At 41.3% G+C, this 21,504-nt stretch overlaps 1 pseudogene; it reads left to right on the top strand.

The window, feature by feature from the left end:
- The first annotated feature begins 19,364 nt into the window (after nt 1-19,364).
- LOC130286458 (U2 spliceosomal RNA) lies at nt 19,365-19,537 on the top strand (annotated as a pseudogene).
- Nucleotides 19,538-21,504: the final 1,967 nt, after the last annotated feature.

Here is a 21,504-nt window from a genome sequence, read left to right as displayed (position 1 = left end):
TTTACTACTTTAAAAAAATTATAACTACATGCACCAAAATTTGTATGTTTAACCCTTAACGACGCAGAATGTATATCACATTGCGGCGGTCACGGTGCTCATCAACGGCCGGGACCCGCGGCTAATACCACACATCGCCGATCGCGGCGATGTGCGGTATTAACCCTTTAGAAGCGGCGGTCAAAGCTGACCGCCGCTTCTAAAGCTAAAGTGAAAGTATCCCGGCTAGTCAGTCGGGCTGTTCGGGACCGCCGCGGTGAAATCGCGGTGTCCCGAACAGCTTGCAGGACACCGGGAGGGCCCTTACCTGCCTCCTCGGTGTCCGATCGACGAATGACTGCTCCGTGCCTGTGATCCAGGCAGGAGCAGTCAAGCGCCGATAACGCTGATCACAGGCGTGTTAATACACGCCTGTGATCAGGATGAGAGATCAGTGTTTGCAGTGTTATAGGTCCCTATGGGACCTATAACACTGCAAAAAAAAAGTTAAAAAAAAAGTGTTAATAAAGGTCATTTAACCCCTTCCCTAATAAAAGTTTGAATCACCTCCCTTTTCCCATAAAAAAAATAAAACAGTGTAAATAAAAATAAAAATAAACATATGTGGTATCGCCTAGTGCGTAAATGTCCAAACTATAAAAATATATCATTAATTAAACCGCACGGTCAATGGCGTACGCGCAAAAAAATTCTAAAGTCCAAAAAAGCGTATTTTGGTCACTTTATATACCATTAAAAAATGAATAAAAAGTGATCAAAAAGTCCGATCAAAACAAAAATCATACCTAAAAAAACTTCAGATCACGGCGCAAAAAATGAGCTGTCATACCGCCCTGTACGTGGAAAAATAAAAAAGTTATAGGGTCAGAAGAGGACATTTTTAAACGTATAAATTTTCCTGCATGTAGTTATGATTTTTTCCAGAAGTACGACAAAATCAAACCTATATAAGTAGGATATCATTTTAACTGTATGGACCTACAGAATAATGATAAGATGTCATTTTTACCGAAATATGCACTGCGTAGAAACGGAAGCCCCCAAAAGTTACAAAATGGCGTTTTTTCTTCGATTTTGTCGCACAATGATTTTTTTTTCCGTTTCGTCGTGAATTTTTGGGTAAAATGACTGATGTAACTGCAAAGTAGAATTGATGATGCAAAAAATAAGCCATAATATGGATTTTTAGGTGGAAAATTTAAAGGGTTATGATTTTTAAAATGTAAGGAGGAAAAAACAAAAGTGCAAAAACGGAAAAACCCTGAGTCCTTAAGGGGTTAACATTGTCATCTTCTGACCCCTATTATTTTTTTTATTTTTCATTTTTCCGCACACCATTTTTGTTTTGATGGGAGTTTTTGATCACTTTTAATTTTTTTTTTTTTATAATTTTTTTTTATGATATATGAAGTGTCCAAAAATGCACAATTTTGGACTTTGGTATTTTTTGACGTGTACGCCATCGACCATGCGGTTTAGCCAACATTATATTTTACTAGTTCAGATATTTATGCATGCAGCGGTAACTCATATGATTATTTTAATTTTTTATTTTATTTAATAAATGGGAAAAGGGGGGACTCAAACTTTTATTAGGAAGGGGCTAATAAACTTTTATAAACATTTTTTTAACACTTTTTTTTTTTAGCCCCCATATGGGGCTTTACCATGCAATCTTTTGGTTGCATACACTGATCTATGCTATGCCATAGCATAGCATTGATCAGAGTTGTCGTTGCTCTGCTGCTCCAGCCGGCTGAGCAGGCATCGAGCGGCAAATCACAGATCAAGGGCATTTTACTTTTGTTTTTAGATGCCGCGATCAACTTTGATCATCAGCCCGATCAGCAGCATTAACCCTGATAGCAGCAGGGACCCACCAGGTTTGTCATGCGCTCTGCTCGTGAGCGTGCTTCAAACCCCAGGAAAGGGACTAGGGCGTACAGGTACGCCCTTCCTCCTTAAGTACCAGGACACAAGGGCGTACCCATAGGCCCTCCGTCCCCAATAGGTTAAGAGTCAGAATACTTATTACAATAATACTGTATTACTGCTCATGTGATTGTTTGTTAATGTATCTTAATGACTAGATAAATAAGTGACCATATGTGGAAAAGACTCACAAAGAAGGAAAATAAACCTTCTTACTTATCTGTGTAAGGGTAACAAAAATGAGGGCCTTATCCACATGAAGAACTCAAGAACCCAAACTATCTTGATTTACTGTTCACTTATAGATGTAGCCTATTTTAAACATTTAGGACCAATTTTTTATTGATGCATTTCTGTGAGATTGATTCAAAACTGTGAGATGTCATGTTTTCTGCAGGGCAAGTTTTAGTTTTTATTGGCACCAAATCCTATTCAATGTATGTCAGAAGATCAATGAAAACCACTAATCCCCAAGACAAGACCTCTGACTAAGTATGGATGTTATGAAATCGTAAAGTTATAAAACATAATTTTTATTATGCAGATTAAAAGAAATTTTAATAATTAAAGGGGTACTCCTCTGGAAAACATTTTTTTTAATTAACTAGTGCCAGAAAATTAAACAGATTTGTAAATTACTTTTATTTAAACATTTTAATCCTTCCAGTACTTATAAGCTGCTGTATACTACAGAGGGAAGTTCTTTTCTTTTTGAATTTCATTTCAGTCTGACCACAGTGCTCACTGATGACACCTCTGTCCATGTAGAACTGTCCAGAGTAGGAGCAAATCCCATAGCAAACCTCTCCTGCTCTGGACAGTTCCTGACATGTACAGAGGTGTCAGCAGAGAGCACTGTGGTCAGACTGAAAAGAAATTAAAAAAGAAAAGAACTTCCTCTGGAGCATACAGCTGCTGATAAGTAATGGAAGGATTAAGATTTTTTTATTGAAGTTATTTACAAATCTGGCATCACTGGCATCAGTTGTTTAAAAAAATTTTTTTTTCAGCGGAGTACCCCTTTAAGTGTGGCAAACAAAACACCCCCAACATTGTGTGTTAAATATGTATAGACCCTGGAGCACAAAAAATCCCTCAACCTTCTATGTATTGGTTTAGTGTGTCCCAATATACTGGGAACCCTGTGGGACCAAGGCAAGATAATAGGATAGAAATGGGGTTAAGTTCACTCTACTTCTCCACAACCTCATTTCCCTCTGACCCTACCTTTTGGGAAACCCACCTACCTAATAGGGTGGCCCCAACCATGATGTCAGTCCCTGACCTGTGATAAGGTGAGGGAGAAATATAAACACATACAACAGAGATATAGGTGTTCTAAAAAAAACTAGCGCTCCAAAGTGCAGAACAAAAAACAAGAAGAAAAGTACAAACGGAGCACTCACCCAGGCGAAATTATTTATAGGCCTGACAAAGTGCAGATGTGCTAAATGGTCCGTCGCCTTCTCCTCTGTTTCCCCCCACCCTGCTATCTGTCTTGCTCGCCTGTATACCACCACAAACCCAATAAACTAAGCAAGAAGTGATTTCACCCGGGTGAGTGCTCCGTTTGTACGTTTCTTGTTGCTATTAGTGATTACCGACTTTGTTTCTGCTCGGTCTGTTCACATGATTCCTGTGATGAAAATAGGAATGTTGTCTTCAGTATACACATCACGCCAGTGCCAGGTGCCTGTCTCCTACCTTGTACATAAAAAACAAGAAGACATCTTGTCCCAGTGAGTAGAAAATGGAGAAAGACAACAAGTCTGCCATTGATTTAAATGTTTTCTTTTTTTAAAGCCATCCACATGTGGTATAAACGCAATATTATCTTCTTAGGTTAGTACAGTGTTTTATATTGAAACCAACAATTTTATTATTTTTCCATTATGAGGAGACTGGGGTTAAAACAGCAATGCCACACCTATGTTTGTGTTACTTTTCATGCCATACACGATACAGTTGAAATATTGTGTTTTCTTCAGGATGTTTTAACTGTGGCAGTATTGCTTGCTTCCTAAATGTTCTGAAATACTTCAGAGCATTTAATATTCCAAATCATTATTGCCTGTCATTATAAATCTGATGAGAGTATTGCAGGGTAATGATGGGCTGTCTATTTAGTTGGCTGTGCCAGTGGGTTTAGCTGCTATTAAACAGGTCAAATTCTCTAGTTTATAAATTAAAGGGGTACTCCACCCCAATACATCTTATCCCCATCCAAGATGCAAAGTGATGTCAGTGCTGCATCACTAATCATCAGGCAAGTACCGAACTTCGTTCTGTGCATTAGATGACTGCAGTGCCGCAGCAGAGATCGCGGGGGTCCTGGCGATGGGACCCAGGTGATCAGACATCTAATGCCCTTTCCTTTGGGGATAAGATGTCTAGGGGCGGAGTACCCCTTAACCCCTTAAGGACTCAGCCCATTTTGGCCTTAAGGACTCAGACAATTTAATTTTTACGTTTTCATTTTTTCCTCCTCGCCTTCTAAAATCATAACTCTTTTATATTTTCATCCACAGACTAGTATGAGGGCTTGTTTTTTGCGCGACCAGTTTTCCTTTGTAATGACATAACTCATTATATCATAAAATGTATGGCGCAACCAAAAAACACTATTTTTGTGGGGAAATTAAAACGAAAAACGCAATTTTGCAAATTTTGGAAGGTTTCGTTTTCACGCCGTACAATTTATGGTAAAAATGATGTGTGTTCTTTATTCTGAGGGTCAATACGATTAAATGATACCCATTATTACATACTTTTATATTATTGTTGCGCTTAAAAAAATCACAAACTTTTTAACCAAATTAGTACGTTTATAATCCCTTTATTTTGATGACCCCTAATTTTTTTATTTTTCTGTATAAGCGGCGGTATGGGGGCTCATTTTTTGCGCCATGATCTGTAATTTTTTTTGATACCACATTTGCATATAAAAAACTTTTAATACATTTTTTATAATTTTTTTTATAAAATGTATTAAAAAAGTAGGAATTTTGGACTTTTTTTTTTTTTCGTTCACGCCGTTAACCGTACGGTATCATTAACATTTAATTTTAATAGTTCGGACATTTACGCACGCGGCGATACCAAATATGTCTATAAAAAAAATTTTTACGCTTTTTGGGGGTAAAATAGGAAAAAACGGACGTTTTACTTTTTTATTGGGGGAGGGGATTTTTCACTTTTTTTTTACTTTTACATTTTTTAACATTTTTTTTTACACTTGAATAGTCCCCATAGGGGACTATTCATAGCAATACCATGATTGCTAATACTGATCTGTTCTATGTATAGGACATAGAACAGCTCAGTATTATCGGTCATCTTCTGCTCTGGTCTGCTCGATCACAGACCAAAGCAGGAGACGCCGGGAGCCGCACGGAGGAAGGAGAGGGGACCTCCGTGCGGCGTTATGAATGATCGGATCCCCGCAGCAGCGCTGCGGGCGATCCGATCATTCATTGAAATCGCGTACTGCCGCAGATGCCGGGATCTGTATTGATCCCGGCACCTGAGGGGTTAATGGCGGACGCCCGCGAGATTGCGGGCGTCGGCCATTGTCGGCGGGTCCCTGGCTGCGATCAGCAGCCGGGATCAGCCGCGCATGACACGGGCATCGCTCCGATGCCCGCGGTTATGCTTAGGACGTAAATGTACGTCCTGGTGCGTTAAGTACCACCGCACCAGGACGTACATTTACGTCCTGCGTCCTTAAGGGGTTAAAGGAGTAATCCCAAGATGCAAAGTTGTCCCTGGGAAACATAACTAGCTAATTGGTGTATGTCTGGTTGCTGTCCCTAAAATTGAATGCAGAGGTAATGTGCATGCAGGGCTTTTGATCCATTCATTCACACAGCAGAATAACCTCACTGAATTTCCTCTACTTTTTCATGCATAAACTATGACACACAAGAAATTTGAGACAGATTCCAAGCAGAATTTCCATGTGGAAATTCTGCCTGAAATCAAAGCCACATTGATACCAAAGGAAGGTCCTGACAAGGAGTACTTTCTGCTTCAAGGTAGTGAGTTTTTGATATAATTAGAAAGCTTAGGGGGCCTTGATCACATACAGTTTTTACAGTCTGTTGATCACACAATGCCATCAGGTGTCAATTTATATCTGTCTATTTAGTTGGCTGTGCCAGTGGGTTTAGCTGCTATTAAACAGGTCAAATTCTCTAGTTTATAAATTAAAGGGGTACTCCACCCCTTTAATTCAGATTTCATAAGTGGTACTGCCAAATGACCGGTAATGCTATAGGTATAATGTATATCACACTAATTACATAGGAGTAGAGATGTTTTAAAAAAATACAGATTTTTTTTTTGCGTATCGTTGCATATTTTTCTGCCCTCATCAGTTCATACCGCATACGTACAACCAAGTAGTGTACCATTTTGTACCTGTTAATCTGTCAAGGGCCTACATACTGTGAAAGTCCAAACAATAGTATTCAACGGCTGGTGTTTTATAAAAATTACAGAGATTTTAGGCTCATTGTAGCACATTTTTCTGACCTCATCAGTGCATACCGCATACGTACATCCAAGTAGTGTACCATTTTGTGCCTGTTAATCTGTCAAGGGCCTACATACTGTGAAAATCCAAACAATAGTACTCACTGGCTGGTGTTTTGCAAAAATACTAATTTTTTTCTGTGTATTGTTGCGCATTATTCAGCCCTCATCAGTGCATACCTCATAAGTACATCTAATTAGTGTACCATTTTGTACCGGTTAATCTGTCAAGGGCCTACATACTGTGAAAGGACGGCCATAAGTAATCACCTGCTGCTGTTCTAGACAAATACTGTTTGAAGAGTAGTGTAGCGTATCGTAATACCCTCAAATACGCACTAAGTATGTCAGGCAGAGAAGTGTCAGGACGTGCACAGAGGAGTGGCAGAGGCCAAAATACTTCAGGCAGAGTTGGCAGCAAACTAGGGGCGAGTGGCAGAAGGAGTCGCAGCGAGAGGCCTGAGCTCCCGTTATCAGCTAGCGGTCGTGTCTCGACCAGCAACCCATCTGCCATCGTCGATTGGTTAACACGCTCATCCACTTCATCACAAGTGACATCTGAAACCCCCAGTCAACAGTTGGTGGGTTTCTCAGACACAACCCTCAGTTGGCATGGCCCGGGAGCAGTCCCTGTCCTGCCATTGCCTGTGTCCTATGCTGTTCCCTCTCCTAGAGAAGTATCTTATGATGTGGGTTCAGCTCCATTATTCACTGAGGATGATCTAATAGAGGACAGTCAGCAGCTACTGCCCAGCCAAGAAGGGGAGGAGACATGCGCCGCTTGCTCCGATAGGCGGGCAAGTAGTGATGCGGAGAGTGACGTGGAAGGCAGTGATGCCAGGGTTCAGGGTCCTGAAGCAGACACTGTAGGGGAACCTGAGGAGCACATCAGTGACATGCAGACAACTGTTGATGATGATGATGATGTAGCCGATTGCAATTTGGAGCCGATTGCAGAAGGGGCTTCATCACCATAAGGGGAAGAGAGTTGCAGGTTGCCCTCAAGGCAGCAGCTGAGCCAGCAAGGCGGTAGCACGGTTGGCAGTCAGCATTGTGGCAGGAGTGGAAAATCTGGAGCCAAACGTGTCCGGGGAAGACACCCTGCTTCGCGGCAGCCTACCTTTCCGGGAGGTAGTGGAACAGGGGTTCCCGGAGACGGTGCAAGTAGCAGTCAATTAGTGTGGACTGTAGGTGGGAAAATCATCTATTCGGCGGTGTGGCAGTTTTTCATCAGGCATCCGGAGGAGGTTCACGTAGCCACATGCAAGATCTGTCGGCAGAAGGTGTAGCGTGGCCAGGGTCCCAATGTCGGCACCACGGTCCTGCGTCAACACATGTTTAGCCACCATAAAGTGGCCTGGGAGAACCGTGGCTCCGATGTAGTGGTCCAGCCTGCCACATCACTCAGTGGCCATCCGCTTCTTCCTTTATCCAGCCAAGGCTCCACCACCAGCCAAAGGGAGCTGTGTGTCAAACCATCCTTCTGTTACTCCCGATGCTCCTGCTTCTCCCCCTTTTAGTCAACGGCGCAGAAGTTGAATGTGCTCCTGTCCAAGTTCCTGGTGCTGCAGTCCCTCCCTTTTCAAGTGGTGGACTATGCACCTTTCAGAGAATTGATGGCTTGTGTCGAGCCGAAGTGGAGAGTCCCAAGCCGTCATTTCTTTGCGAAGAAGGCAGTACCAGCCCTGCATAAGTTTGTTCAAGAGAAGGTGGGCTAGTCCTTGAGCCTGTCGGTGTGTTCAAAATTGGAGTACTCCCCTGTGTAACTTCAATGTGAACCAGTGGCAACTCATACGTGACACCTGCCGTTTACTGAGACCCTTTGAGGAAGCCACATTATTTGTAAGTCGCCTGGATTACGCCATGAATGACATAATTCCACTTCTACATTTCCTACAACAAATGATTGAAACGATGGCTGGTCACGGCAATGGAGACGTTGCGCCTACATCTCAAGACTACATGAGCCCTGTGGGGGCTGAATTGGAGGAGGAGGATGAGGGGCAGAGTGGAGCACAGTTTAGGTTGGATGAGATGGCCGGTGTTTCTAGTCATCGGACAGGAGAGGAGGAGCAGGAGCAGCCAGAGGTGCTAGAGGGTTATGAGGAAATCGAGACAGAGGACCCAGACACATCATGGCAGTATGCAGTGGAGAAGGAGGCAGGTAGTCCCTCCGAGTCACTGGCGCAAATGGCACAATGCATGCTCAGTTGCTTGCGAAGTGACCCCCGAATTGTCAAAATTTGTCAGCGGGATGCCTTCTGATTTCTCCACCTTATTAGACCCTCGCTACCGTCCCAGATTGGGGGCCTTTTTTACAAACTGACCTACTACAGAGCGATCCTATGTAGTCAGTTGGCCTATCGGCGACATGGTCCATCCACTCGCAGGTCTGACTTGGGGGGCCCTCTGCGCTCACCTTCCACTGCCATGGCTGCTGGGGAGGGGAGGGGTGGCAGGAGCAGTACCAGCTCAATCAGCAGCAGCCTGAGTCTACAGTCACTGATGAGTAGCTTTCTTCACCCATATAGTGAAGCAACTCATCAGCAGCAGGTAGACATGGAGCAGGACCTGAACCAGCAGGTGGTGGCATACCTTGACATGGCCATGCAAACAAACATTGAAGATCCGCTGGACTTCTGGGCAGCCAAACTTGATTTGTGGCCGCAACTAGCAGAGTTTGCCCTGGAAAAGCTGTCCTGCTCGGCCAGTAGTGTGCCATCAGAGCGGGTGTTTAGTGCGGCCGGGGCCATAGTCAACCCAAGGCGAACTCATCTGTCCACGAAAAATGTGGAGAGACTGACGTTTGTCAAGATGAATCAGGGATGGATCAGCCAGGATTTCCAGCCACCAATGCCAGATGCCTCAGAGTAGATTGACCATGCTGCTACACCAACACTTCCCAATTATGGTTATGAAAACCTCTTTCAGGAACTACTTGCCTCACAGATGCTTCGGGCCTTGGCCCTTAAATTTTTGGATGTTTAGCAGTAGCTGAAATACATGTCTAATGCAAATTTCAACATTGATCTTTAAATGTAAGGGGTTATGAAACCCTCTTGGGTACTGCGAATGCCTACTCCTGACTCATCCTGTGTTTTTCAGGAACTACTTGCCTCACTGATGCTTCGGGCCTTGGGCCTTTAATTTTTGGATGTTTAGCAGTAGCTAAATACATTCTTAATGCAAATTTCATCATTGATCTTTAGTGAAGGGGGTTATGAAACCCTCTTGGATACTGTGAAAGCTTGCTCCTGACTCATCCTGTGTCTTTCAGGAACTTCTTGCCTCACTGATGCTTCTGCCCTTTGGCCTTTAATTTTTGGAAGTTTAGCAGTAGCTAATACATGCTTAATGATAACTTCAACAATGACCTTTAAATTCTCTGCGCTCTGCCAGGGCCATCGCCAACCCTGCTTGGGCCAATCCGAGGACCTCACTAAACCATCCAATCGGTAGTAGAGACAGGCGGTGTGTACAAAGGGCAGGGACAAAATGAACCCGAGCTTATGACCCGCACTTAGTTGGAATTCTTCTTTCATGGCAAATAATTGCAATCCCCGATCCCTATCACAAACGGGGTTCAGCGGGTTACCCGCACTTGTCGGTGAAAGATAGACACATGCTGGTCCATTCAGTGTAGCGTGCGTGCAGCCCCGGACATCTGAGGGCATCACACACCTGTTATTGCTCGATCTCGCGATTGATCGTGCAATGTAAGGGGTTATGAAAGCCTCTTGGGTACTGCTGATGCCTACTCCTGACTGCTCTTGTGTCTTTCAGGAACTACTTGTCTTCATGATTCTTCTGGGCTTGGGCCTTTTAATTTTAGAATTTTTGAAATAGATACATATATGCTTAATTTAAATTTCAACATTTATGGTGCAATGTATGGGGTTATTAAACCCTCTTGGGTACAGTTTTTTTTAAAATTTTCTGATAATTTTCTCAGTAAAAAACTAGAATTTTCCAGAATAATAACCATTACACCATTGAACGCTTGTTGTGTGTGATTTTTCAAAAATAATACGGAGATGGATGAACTCTGCTTCTTTATTTCAGAAAACATTACTTTAGAGAAGAATGTCTTTTTGTGGTCCCCCGTCCTGCATTATAGAGTCATCTGCATATGTGCTTGTTCTTAAACAAAGGTACAAATAAAAAAAATGGCCGGTCAGGGCAATAGAGACATTGCCCCTACATCTCACGGCCACATGAGCCCTGTGGGGGATTGTTAGATTAGGTCCTTTGTACCCACACGCCGGGGTCCGGGGCACTAAAAGTTTGATTTAAATTTCAAATAAAAAAATCTGACATTTCAATGGTCTCCTCATGCTACAGATATGGGTAGAACCCGCTGTCCTAAATCTTCTTCAGAAATTTCAGAAATTGTTGTGTTTTTTTTCCTAGGGATTGTGTAGCCCTGGTGTGTAGTCATGCATCAGCCAACTCCAGGCTGTGTCATTAAGGCAAAATATAGGTAGCACCTGCTTCCCTAAATCTTCTTCAAAAATTTGAAAAATGCTTGTGTTTTTTCTTAGGGATTGTGAAGCTCTGGTGTGTACTCATGCATTAGCCAACTCCAGGCTGTGTCATTCAGGCAATATATAGGTAGCGCGCGCTGTTCTAAAACTTCTTCAAAAATTTCTAAAATTGTTGTGTTTTTTGGGGGGGATTGTGAAGCCCTTGTGTGTACTCATGCATCAGCCAACTCCAGGCTGTGTAATTCAGGCAATATATAGGTACCACCGGCTGTCCTAAATCTTCTTCAAAAATGTTAAAAATTTTTGTTTATTCTTAGGGATTGTGAAGCCCTGGTGTGTACTCATGCTGCTTCCTGCTACACTTAGTCAGCCCGTTGGTCCTGTGACAGTATGTGACTCTGCCTCTACATCCTCCACTGTGTCCTAAGCCTCCACTGACAAGTCTCAGTGGCCCCTTCAGCATACCATGTGTGCAGGGCACGGCGGTGTCATGCTGTTCTTCACATGGTTTGCCTTGGCGAAAAGTCTTGGAAACAATGGCTGGTCAGGGCAATGGAGACGTTGCGCCTACATCTCACGGCCACATGAGCCCTGTGGGGGCTTGTTGGATTTGGTCCTTTGTACCCACATGCTGGGGTCCGGGACACTCAAACTTTGATTTAAATTTCAAATAAAAAAATCAGACATTTCAATGGTCTCCTCATGCATAAGCCAACTCCAGGCTGTGTCATTCAGGCAATATATGGCTTACTGATGCCGCTGCTGGGCCTGGGTCTGGGAAATTAAAATGTTATCATAGGTAGCACACGCTATCCAAAATCTTCGGTTTAAATTTCTAAATTCGTCTTTTAATCTTAGGGATTGTGAAGGCCTAGTGCCTACTCATGCTGCCAACACCTTCACGCTATGTCATTCAGCCACTATATGGTCTCATCAAGCTGCGCCAAACCTCCACACTGTGTCATTCAGCCACCCTATGGTGTCCTCATGCTTCAGCCTCATCCAAACTGTGTCATTCAGCCACTTTATAGCGTCCTCATGCTGCCAATACCTCCATGCTGTGCCATTCCACCTCTATATGGTCTCCTCATGCTGCCAACACCTCCACACTATGTCATTGCACTTTCCAGAATATGTTGCTATGTTGCACTGTGGACACAACACCATGAAGAGCATAATAGATAAATCTGCATGCAGCCAGGATCCTCCGGTTGAAGACTTGCTCACCGGTAGAGATTCAGAGGAAAAAAATGGCAGATGTAAAATTGGATCCTTAGTTCGGCGCAGCGCAGTAGAAGAAGAGTCCGTAATGCAGGGGTTAACTTCATATGGTTTATTCAAAACACAATCACAACGTGTTTCTTGCCCGTACAGGGCACTTCCTCAGGCAATGTGTATCCTATACCCCTATTGAGGCTGTCTGTAGGCTAGAAATAGCCTTTTTTAATATAGATTCGCCGCAGAAAAAATTGGATTGAAACAAACTTTTTCGGAAAATTCGGCGTATCGGCCAAATCAAATTTTTCAAAAGTTCGCTCATCTCTACATAGGAGCCTGAAATGTAAAGAGAAAAAATAACCAGGCATGCCCAACACCTAAAGTCATTGCAAGTATCTACCTCACAAACGGTACCGTCCAAGCCTTAAAAAAAACACTTCTGAAGTACATCACAAGCAATTTCATTTTCACAATCTCATATCATTCTCACATCTAAAATTTCATGTTAGTGATCTGAGCCTTGTAGTCCTTCTGTATAAACTCTTTCAGCACTCGGATATAAGAGTTTAAAAATAATAAATGAAAATTAGGTTTTGGAGAACACTGAGCATTCTCATTTGGTGCTAGAGCCCAGCAAAGTTCAGCCCCTTCACCTGTTAGTATATTTCACCTTTTCTACCCCCCTGATTGCAAAATGTAGTGACTATCTGGCATGTGGACCGCAGTTAAAGAGTACCTGTCACCAAATAAAACTTTTAATATAGTGTTCCTTGTGTAATTAGCAGACACTTGTTTTTAAAATGATCAATATAAAAATGAGCTTGATTGACAGCTGCACAGAGCCTTACTGAAATCTGCAAATAGCCTCCCTGGAAAAAGCTGCACAGAGCCTGAGGTCTTCTATTCACCACAGCACTGCAACCATGTGAGGGCTGCAACCCATGTGAGGGTAAGATACACAGCTTTTTAAGTACTCTTTAAGGGAAAACTCAGTGGGCTCTAAAGCCCAATTGGCATATCATTTTAAACTCTGATATCTTGGCACAGTAAGAGTCAATGAACTAATGAGATATATACAGATTCAGGGGCAACCGCACTATACAGCTGTGCCCATAGCTTACATTATAAAAACCTACTGACAGGTTTGCTTTAAAGGGTACCTCTCATCAAATAAACTTTTGATATATTTTAGATTAATGAATGTTGAATAACTTTCCAATAGCATGTTAATGAAAAATATGCTTCTTTCTATTGTATTTTTCCTGATCAGTCCTGTCAGCAAGCATTTCTGACTCATGCTGGAGTCCTAAACACTCAGAGCTGCCAGCCTGCTTTGTTCACAGCCAAACAGGCTGTGAACAAAGCAGGCTGGCAGCTCTGAGTGTTCTCCTTTGTGAACAAAGCAGACTGGCAGCTCGTAGTGTTTAGGACTCCAGCATGAGTCTGAAATGCTTGCTGCTAGGACTGGTAGGGAGACCCCTAGTGGCCATTTCTTCAAAGTGGAAAATTAAATAGAAAGAAGCATATTTTTTAATAACATGCAATTGTGAAGTTATTCTGCATACATTAATCTATAATATATCAAAAGTTTTTTTTGATGAGAGGTACTCTTTAAATACAGAAAGTGGGGTGGAGATAGACAAAATGGATTTTGCATACCAATGCCTGTGGACCATGTTTTAATGTTACGATTGACCTATGTGTATTTGTGAAATATTTTAAAATTTCCTGCTATAGTACTGTAATATATTTGTTTATCTGGTTAAATTGACCACAGTGCATGCTTTTCATTTAACCCCTTAAGGACTCAGCCCATTTTGGCCTTAAGGACTCAGACAATTACATTTTTACGTTTTCATTTTTTCCTCCTCGCCTTCTAAAAATCATAACTCTTTTATATTTTCATCCACAGACTAGTATGAGGGCTTGTTTTTTGCGCGACCAGTTGTCCTTTGTAATGACATCACTCATTATATCATAAAATGTATGGCGCAACCAAAAAACACTATTTTTGTGGGGAAATTAAAACGAAAAACGCAATTTTGCTAATTTTGGAAGGTTTTGTTTTCACGCCGTACAATTTCTGGTAAAAATGACATGTGTTCTTTATTCTGAGGGTCAATACGATTAAAATGATACCCATTATTATATACTTTTATATTATTGTTGCGCTTAAAAAAAATCACAAACTTTTTAACCAAATTAGTACGTTTATAATCCCTTTATTTTGATGACCTATAACTTTTTTATTTTTCCGTATAAGCGGCGGTATGGGGGCTCATTTTTTGCGCCATGATCTGTACTTTTTTTTGATACCACATTTGCATATAAAAAACTTTTAATACATTTTTTATAATTTTTTTTTAATAAAATGTATTAAAAAAGTAGGAATTTTTGACTTTTTTAATTTTTTTTCGTTCACGCCGTTCACCGTACGGGATCATTAACATTTTATTTTAATAGTTCGGACATTTACGCACGCGGCGATACCAAATATGTCTATAAAAAATGTTTTTTACGCTTTTTGGGGGTAAAATAGGAAAAAACGGACGTTTTACTTTTTTATTGGGGGACTATTCATAGCAATACCATGATTGCTAATACTGATCTGTTCTATGTATAGGACATAGAACAGATCAGTATTATCGGTCATCTCCTGCTCTGGTCTGCTCGATCACAGACCAGAGCAGGAGACGCCGGGAGCCGCACGGAGGAAGGAGAGGGGACCTCCGTGCGGCGTTATGAACGATCGGATCCCCGCAGCAGCGCTGCGGGCGATCCGATCGTTCATTTTAATCGCGAACTGCCGCAGATGCCGGGATCTGTATTGATCCCGGCACCTGAGGGGTTAATGGCGGACGCCATTGCCGGCGGGTCCCTGGCTGCGATCAGCAGCCGGGATCAGCCGCGCATGACACGGGCATCGCTCCGATGCCCGCGGTTATGCTTAGGACGTAAATGTACGTCCTGGTGCGTTAAGTACCACCTCACCAGGACGTACATTTACGTCCTGCGTCCTTAAGGGGTTAAACTTGTGTCATAGTCATCATGCTACAGGTTGGAGAAAGCATGTAAGAATGCAAAACAGTGTCTGTAAGTGCACCTGCTGTGTTTCCCCCACAACCCTTGCCTGGAATTCATGAATAAAACTTTTGGTAGAATTTCTGCTGGGTGACTGCCAGTCAACACCCACTCTCTGTTATATGGGGGAGAATAATTGAAAATTATTCATTTTGCAGACACAATTATTTATTGTTCATTGTGAAGAAATTTGGCACAATTTTTTTATTTGATTTTTGTCCAAGACTGCAGATCTTTGGTCACACCTCATCCCAAAAAATGCAAATTAAAAAGGTAAAAAAGATATTGTTAAAAACTTTAGATCATGGCACGAAATTGACCCTCATACAACCCTGTACATGAAAAAACAAGAAAGTTATAGAAGGTCAGCAATGCAATCAGCTACACGCAGCACTTTTCATTTTCCCTCCCTGTCTATTGCTCAGACACATTGGGGGAGATTTATCAAAACCTGTCCAGAGGAAATGTTGACCAGTTTCCCATAACAACCAATCAGATTGTTTTTTTTTTTTTTTTTCATTTTTAAAAATACCTGAAAGAAGCAATTTGATTGGTTGCTATGGGCAACTGGGCAATTTTTCCTCGGCACAGGTTTTGATAAATCTCCCCCATTTATCATTTGCTGTGCACCATTAAATAAATTTCATGCACGTCAGCACATTTACAGCATAAACTTATTGACTGTAAAACATGTCCACCACAGACAATAGTGATAAAAAAATAAATGACACTGTTTTTTCGGGCCAAGACGAAGCCAGATGTTAGCTGGGAGTCAAAGTTGAAATATAAAGTACCATACCTGCATATTGTCTTCGTTTTTGGTTTCTTCTCAGCTTTAAAGGGGTATTGCAGGAATTTTTTTATTTGACTATGCTACAGGAGCTGTAAAGTTAGTGTAGTTAATAATATAGTGTCTTTACCTGTGTGTGATGGTTTTCTCACAATTCTTCAGGTGATTTTCACTCCAATATTTATTTTTACCAGCATACAAAATGACTGTTGTCTCCGATTTTTCCCAGGTTGCAATGCGGCCGAGACCTGACTCACTAGTCAGCTGATGACAGGGAGCCTGTCTGCTTCAATGGGTGGAGGGATCACTTGGTGGGAGAGAGATCAATCTGCAACAGCTGTAGGCACCCTGATAGAAAACCACACTGATTTGAATGGATGCAGCTCATTTATGTTTCAATGGGTGGGGTGGCTGATGTGTGGAGGGAGGAAGATGGAATTGTGAGATTTGTAGTCAAAAAAAGAAAAGTAAAATGGGAAATACCAGTTCACAAACAGCTAGCTACAGGATTATGGTAATCTCACAACATAGCCATTTAGCCCCAAGACAAGCGCAGATCCTTCCTAAGCATGTCCATTACTGTCTGCCAGGTACGTACTAAAATAACCTTATGGTGAATAACCCCTTTGAGTTGCTTTTTTGGCTCTATGGCAGTATTTTTAAATCCCGGCATGCTCTGGCTATAGCCTTTAGTTCCAGATTTTGTGGCATTTCCTCACCTCATAGATCTTTATTGGCTGAAAAAACACCCTAAAAAAATGTATGCAGGTGATTTTCTAGAGACACCTTCCCCTCAAACGACTAACACTAATCATGCTAATCACACAGAAACACATGAAAAAATTGCACATAAAAATAGTATTATTGCAATATAAACTAATTTTCACTGGGGAAAAGCAGTCAATACTAGTTTTCACAAAGGCATTTAATCAAAACTAGTTTTCACTAGGGAAAAACAGTTTTAACTAAAAACTAGTTTTAACTGTAACATTATATATATATATATATATATATATATATATATATATATGTATATATATATATATATATATATATATATATATAGAGAGAGAGAGAGAGAGAGAGAGAGAGAGAGAGAGATAGAGAGAGAGAGAGAGAGATATAGTCATGTCCATAAATATTGGGCCATCAACTAAATTCTAATTTTTGGCTTTATTCACCACCACAATGGATTTGAAATGAAACTAACAAGATGTGCTTTAACTGCAGATCGTCAGCTTTAATTTGAGGGTATTTACATCCAAATCAGAGGAACAGTGTAGGAATTAGAACAGTTTGCATATGTGCCTCCCACTTGTTAAGGGACCAAAAGTAATGGGACAGACTAATAATCATAAATCAAACTTTCACTTTTTAATACTTGGTTGCAAATCCTTTTCAGTCAATTACAGTCTGAAGTCTGAAAAGCATAGACATCACCAGACATTGTTGGGTTTCATCCCTAAGATGCTCTGCCAGGCCTCTACTGCAACCGTCTTCAGTTCCTGCTTGTTCTTGGGGAATTTTCCCTTCAGTTTTGTCTTCAGCAAGTGAAATGCATGCTTAATCGCATACAGGTCAGGTTATTGACTTAGCCATTGCATAACATTCCACTTCTTTCTCTTAATAAAGTCTTTGGTTGCTTTTGCAGTATGCTTTGGGTCATTGTTCATCTGCACTGTGAAGCACCGTCCAATGAGTTCTGAAGCATTTTGCTGAATATGAGCAGATAATATTGCCCAAAACACTTCAGACTTCATCCTGCTGCTTCTGTCAGCAGTCACATTATCAATGAATACAAGAGAAGCAGTTCCATTGGCAGCCATACATGCCCATGCCATGACACTACCACCACCATGCTTCACTGATGAGGTGGTATGCTTAGGATCATGAGCAGTTCCTTTCCTTCTCCATATTCTTCTCTTCCCATCACTATGGTGCAAGTTGATCTTGGTCTCATCTGTCCATAGGATGTTGTTCCAGAACTGTGAAAGCTTTTTTAGATGTCATTTGGCAAACTCTAATCTGGCCTTCCTGTTTTTGAGGCTCACCAACGTTTACATCTTGTGGTGAACCCTATGTATTCACTCTGGTCCATACGGATAAAATGATACCTTATATAGGTTTGATTTTGTCATACTTCTGAAAAAAATCAACTTTGATCGCCGCATCTGAAGGGTTAATAGCGCGCGGCACAACGATCGGTGCCATGCACTATTAGCCCAGGGTCCCGGCTATGAATAAAATTTATGGCCACATTACATGCATAAATGGTGTAATTTGAATGATTATGACAACTATAGACCCCATATATGCAGAAAGACGTAAACAAAGAGGCATAACATAAGTCAACAAGGAATTTATACCTATATATTCTACATTGCATGTATTTGAAAAACAGCAATTTTGAGTGGATAACTTTAAAATGATAATTTAGTGTAACACGGAGATGCTGATTGTCTTAACTGATAAGGTTAAAAATTCAAGAGCCATGATAGGATATCAGAGAATCCATGCTTGATCCTGAGTTGTAAGCTTGTTCCAAGTAATGTAAATATGTAATACATAAGACAGGATATATGGTGACCACATGCAGAATGAAGTTCCACTGCAATAAACCACTCGATCTGAGCTGGTGGTTCAGAAAAGTAGAGGTATTCACTGAGATGTGTAAGATATCTGAAGGTATGACATAATGAGTATGGATACACTTTAATTACTGCCCACAAGTATGGGCCTAGTGGAGTAAAGGTTTTCTTGAATCCTTGGGCAAACCAATCTGTAGTTTGTAATTTGGGTGTTCAAATTCCTAAAGCTGCAAGAGAAGGTGGCCATCATGAAAATCAAACCAATATGCCCCAAAAGCCAAGCGGACTGAATGGTGAAGGAGGCTGCCAAGGCTGCAGTGCTCCTGTCCTCCCACAGTTATGGAACAGAGTGTACAGGTGGATGGGGAAGTGTGGATCTGTCTGGTTAGGTCTCTTGCAGGAACTAGCAATGCATGCTGAGAGAGAGAGAGCAATGAAAGAAGAAAAAGCTGGTACAGGGCAAAGATGACATCTGGAGAATTGGTAAGAAATGGTGTGTGCCAGCAGTCTTGTACCCCATGGTAACATATATGACCCCATACACTAAGAAGGGAGTCTCATGCCTGTACACAAGGGTGCGTCATTGCTGTTGCTTGACCATGCATTGGTTTCTGTGGTCAGTGAATGATAAAAACAAAATGTAGGATATGTTGAGGGACCACTGTATGTATATATATCTGTTGTGGGGAATGTATTATTTATTGTATACGTGATTGACATTTGATTGGTAGTAAAGGTATATTCAATCAAAAATCTGTTCTTATCACTTTAATATCTGATACGTTCCCTACCTGGGGACCATAAATTAAATGGATTTTTGAGAACGGGAGCTGATTTGGAAGCTTGCTTCCGTCGCCCTATGCATTGACCCGATGTGGCAGTAACTTCGGGTAGTGTACAATGCACCACCCCATTTCAGTGTTAAACAAGAAAGATTCTCATTCAATCCTCTGTGGGTGAGAATTTGAGTTTGAGAATTGGAGACCAAAATGATGAGTTGCACTGCCTGGTTTATGAATGTCTATTCATTTAGCGTTTTAATGACCATGTTTGCACACTGATTGGTGTAAAAAAAAAAAAAAAAAACTAAATAATAATAAATAATCTAGCACACCTGTGCAGGTTTGACATGACATGACAGGTAGCTGTCTTGTGGGTGGTGGTGAATCCATTTAAATGACGTGAGGGTCTCATGCCTATACACAAGGGTGCGTCATTGCTGTTGCTTGACCATGCATTGGTTTCTGTAGTCAGTGAATGATAAAAACTAAATTTACCATCCATTGATGGATGGGAAATGCACCATGAGGCATTTGTTTTTAGAAACTGCTGCTCACAACCAATGTTACAATGGAGTGTCTCCATCTGCTGGTGGTATTGGATTGGCATTAGTGCTATGATAGGGTCTGAAGAAGAAGACGGAAAAAAAAAAAAGATAAAAGAGAGAGAGAGACTGACTGCGTAAATAGAATAGAAATAGAAATAGAAAATCTGTGCCCCTATAAAAAGATGACACTTCGCAGTATCAAACATGACTACTGAGGAAAGGGCCGTGACCCCAAGTGCCCTGAAACGCATCTAGTTCTGATTTTATTTAGCCACTATTGATCCTGAACACAGCGTCATTTGAAATTGTGCTATCATCACAGTTATCGCTACCTGGTAGCCCAGCCCATGTGAGCGCGCACAGCCTCTGGTTCCAGCCTCTGTTTCCAGTGTTTGCCCTCAACCGGTTACCAATGACGTCACACGCTGACCCCACGAGGTTTTGCCAACTACCTCAGCAGTGAGTTCCACCATCAGCGAGCGGCTCTCCATCGGTCCGGCGCAGACCAGACCTGCCATCGCCAGTGCAAGCCAGCGCTTAACTCCTGCAACTCTGGGGGGAACGCCGTTACCCTAATTCCACCTACAGCGGACGACTATCCAGAGACTGGTAATATATTCTGCCACCTGTGCTAGTGCTCTACACTTAGGCTACAGTGCTACATCTATCATAATTTTGAAACATTTCTGAAATATCTAAACATTCAGAAACACTGTTGCAATATCTGAACATTTAAAAAGATGAAACAACCAGGCTATAACCTGTGTTAACCATTTAGTGACATTTATGGATGCTGGCTGTTACAACATTACTTGAATATTTTCAATTGAACAGTTATTCACTAGTGGCTATAATTTTATGTCTATTTTATGTTTAATGTTTTATTAATAATTGTAAATTGTCCATTCTATTTTTCACACAAGGGCCCTGTATGAAGATAGTTTATTAGATACTGTTAATTTTAATAAATTGAAGAATATATATTACAATTGAAGCACGGTTTTCAATAATTTAATTATTCTTATCTATCAAAACCTTCTACATTTTCCTTGAGGTCGGGCAAATTAGATTTATTTTAGATTTGTAAGTTACTTCTGTTAAAAAAATATGAATCCTTTCAGTACTTATGAGCTTCTGAAGTTAAGGTTGTTCTTTTCTGTCTCAGTGCTCTCTGATGACACGTGTCTCGGGAATCGCCCAGTTTAGAAGAGGTTTGCTATGGGGATTTGCTTCTAAACTGGGCAGTTCCCGAAACAGGTGTCCTCAGAGAGCACTTAGACAGAAAAGAAAACCTTAACTTCAGAAGCTCATAAGTACTGAAAGGATTAAGATGTTTTAATGGAAGTAATTTCCAAATCTGTTTAACTTTCTGTAGTCAGTTGATATCTAAAAAAAAGTTTATTTTCCCTGTATAACCCCTTTAACATGGCCTTTCTGCAGATTCCAACCAAAAATGCACTGCTGTCTTGGGAAACAGCACATTATCGAGCTGTCCTAGTGCCTCTGAATAAAGTATATGTGCGGAATGTCCGCCCTTATTTTCTTTCAGAC

The sequence above is a fragment of the Hyla sarda genome, chromosome 8 (genome assembly GCF_029499605.1).
Source record: "Hyla sarda isolate aHylSar1 chromosome 8, aHylSar1.hap1, whole genome shotgun sequence".
Classification (NCBI taxonomy): Eukaryota; Metazoa; Chordata; class Amphibia; order Anura; family Hylidae; genus Hyla; species Hyla sarda.
The sequence above is the reverse complement of the archived record's forward strand: the minus strand, read 5'-3'. Positions and strand labels throughout refer to the sequence as shown.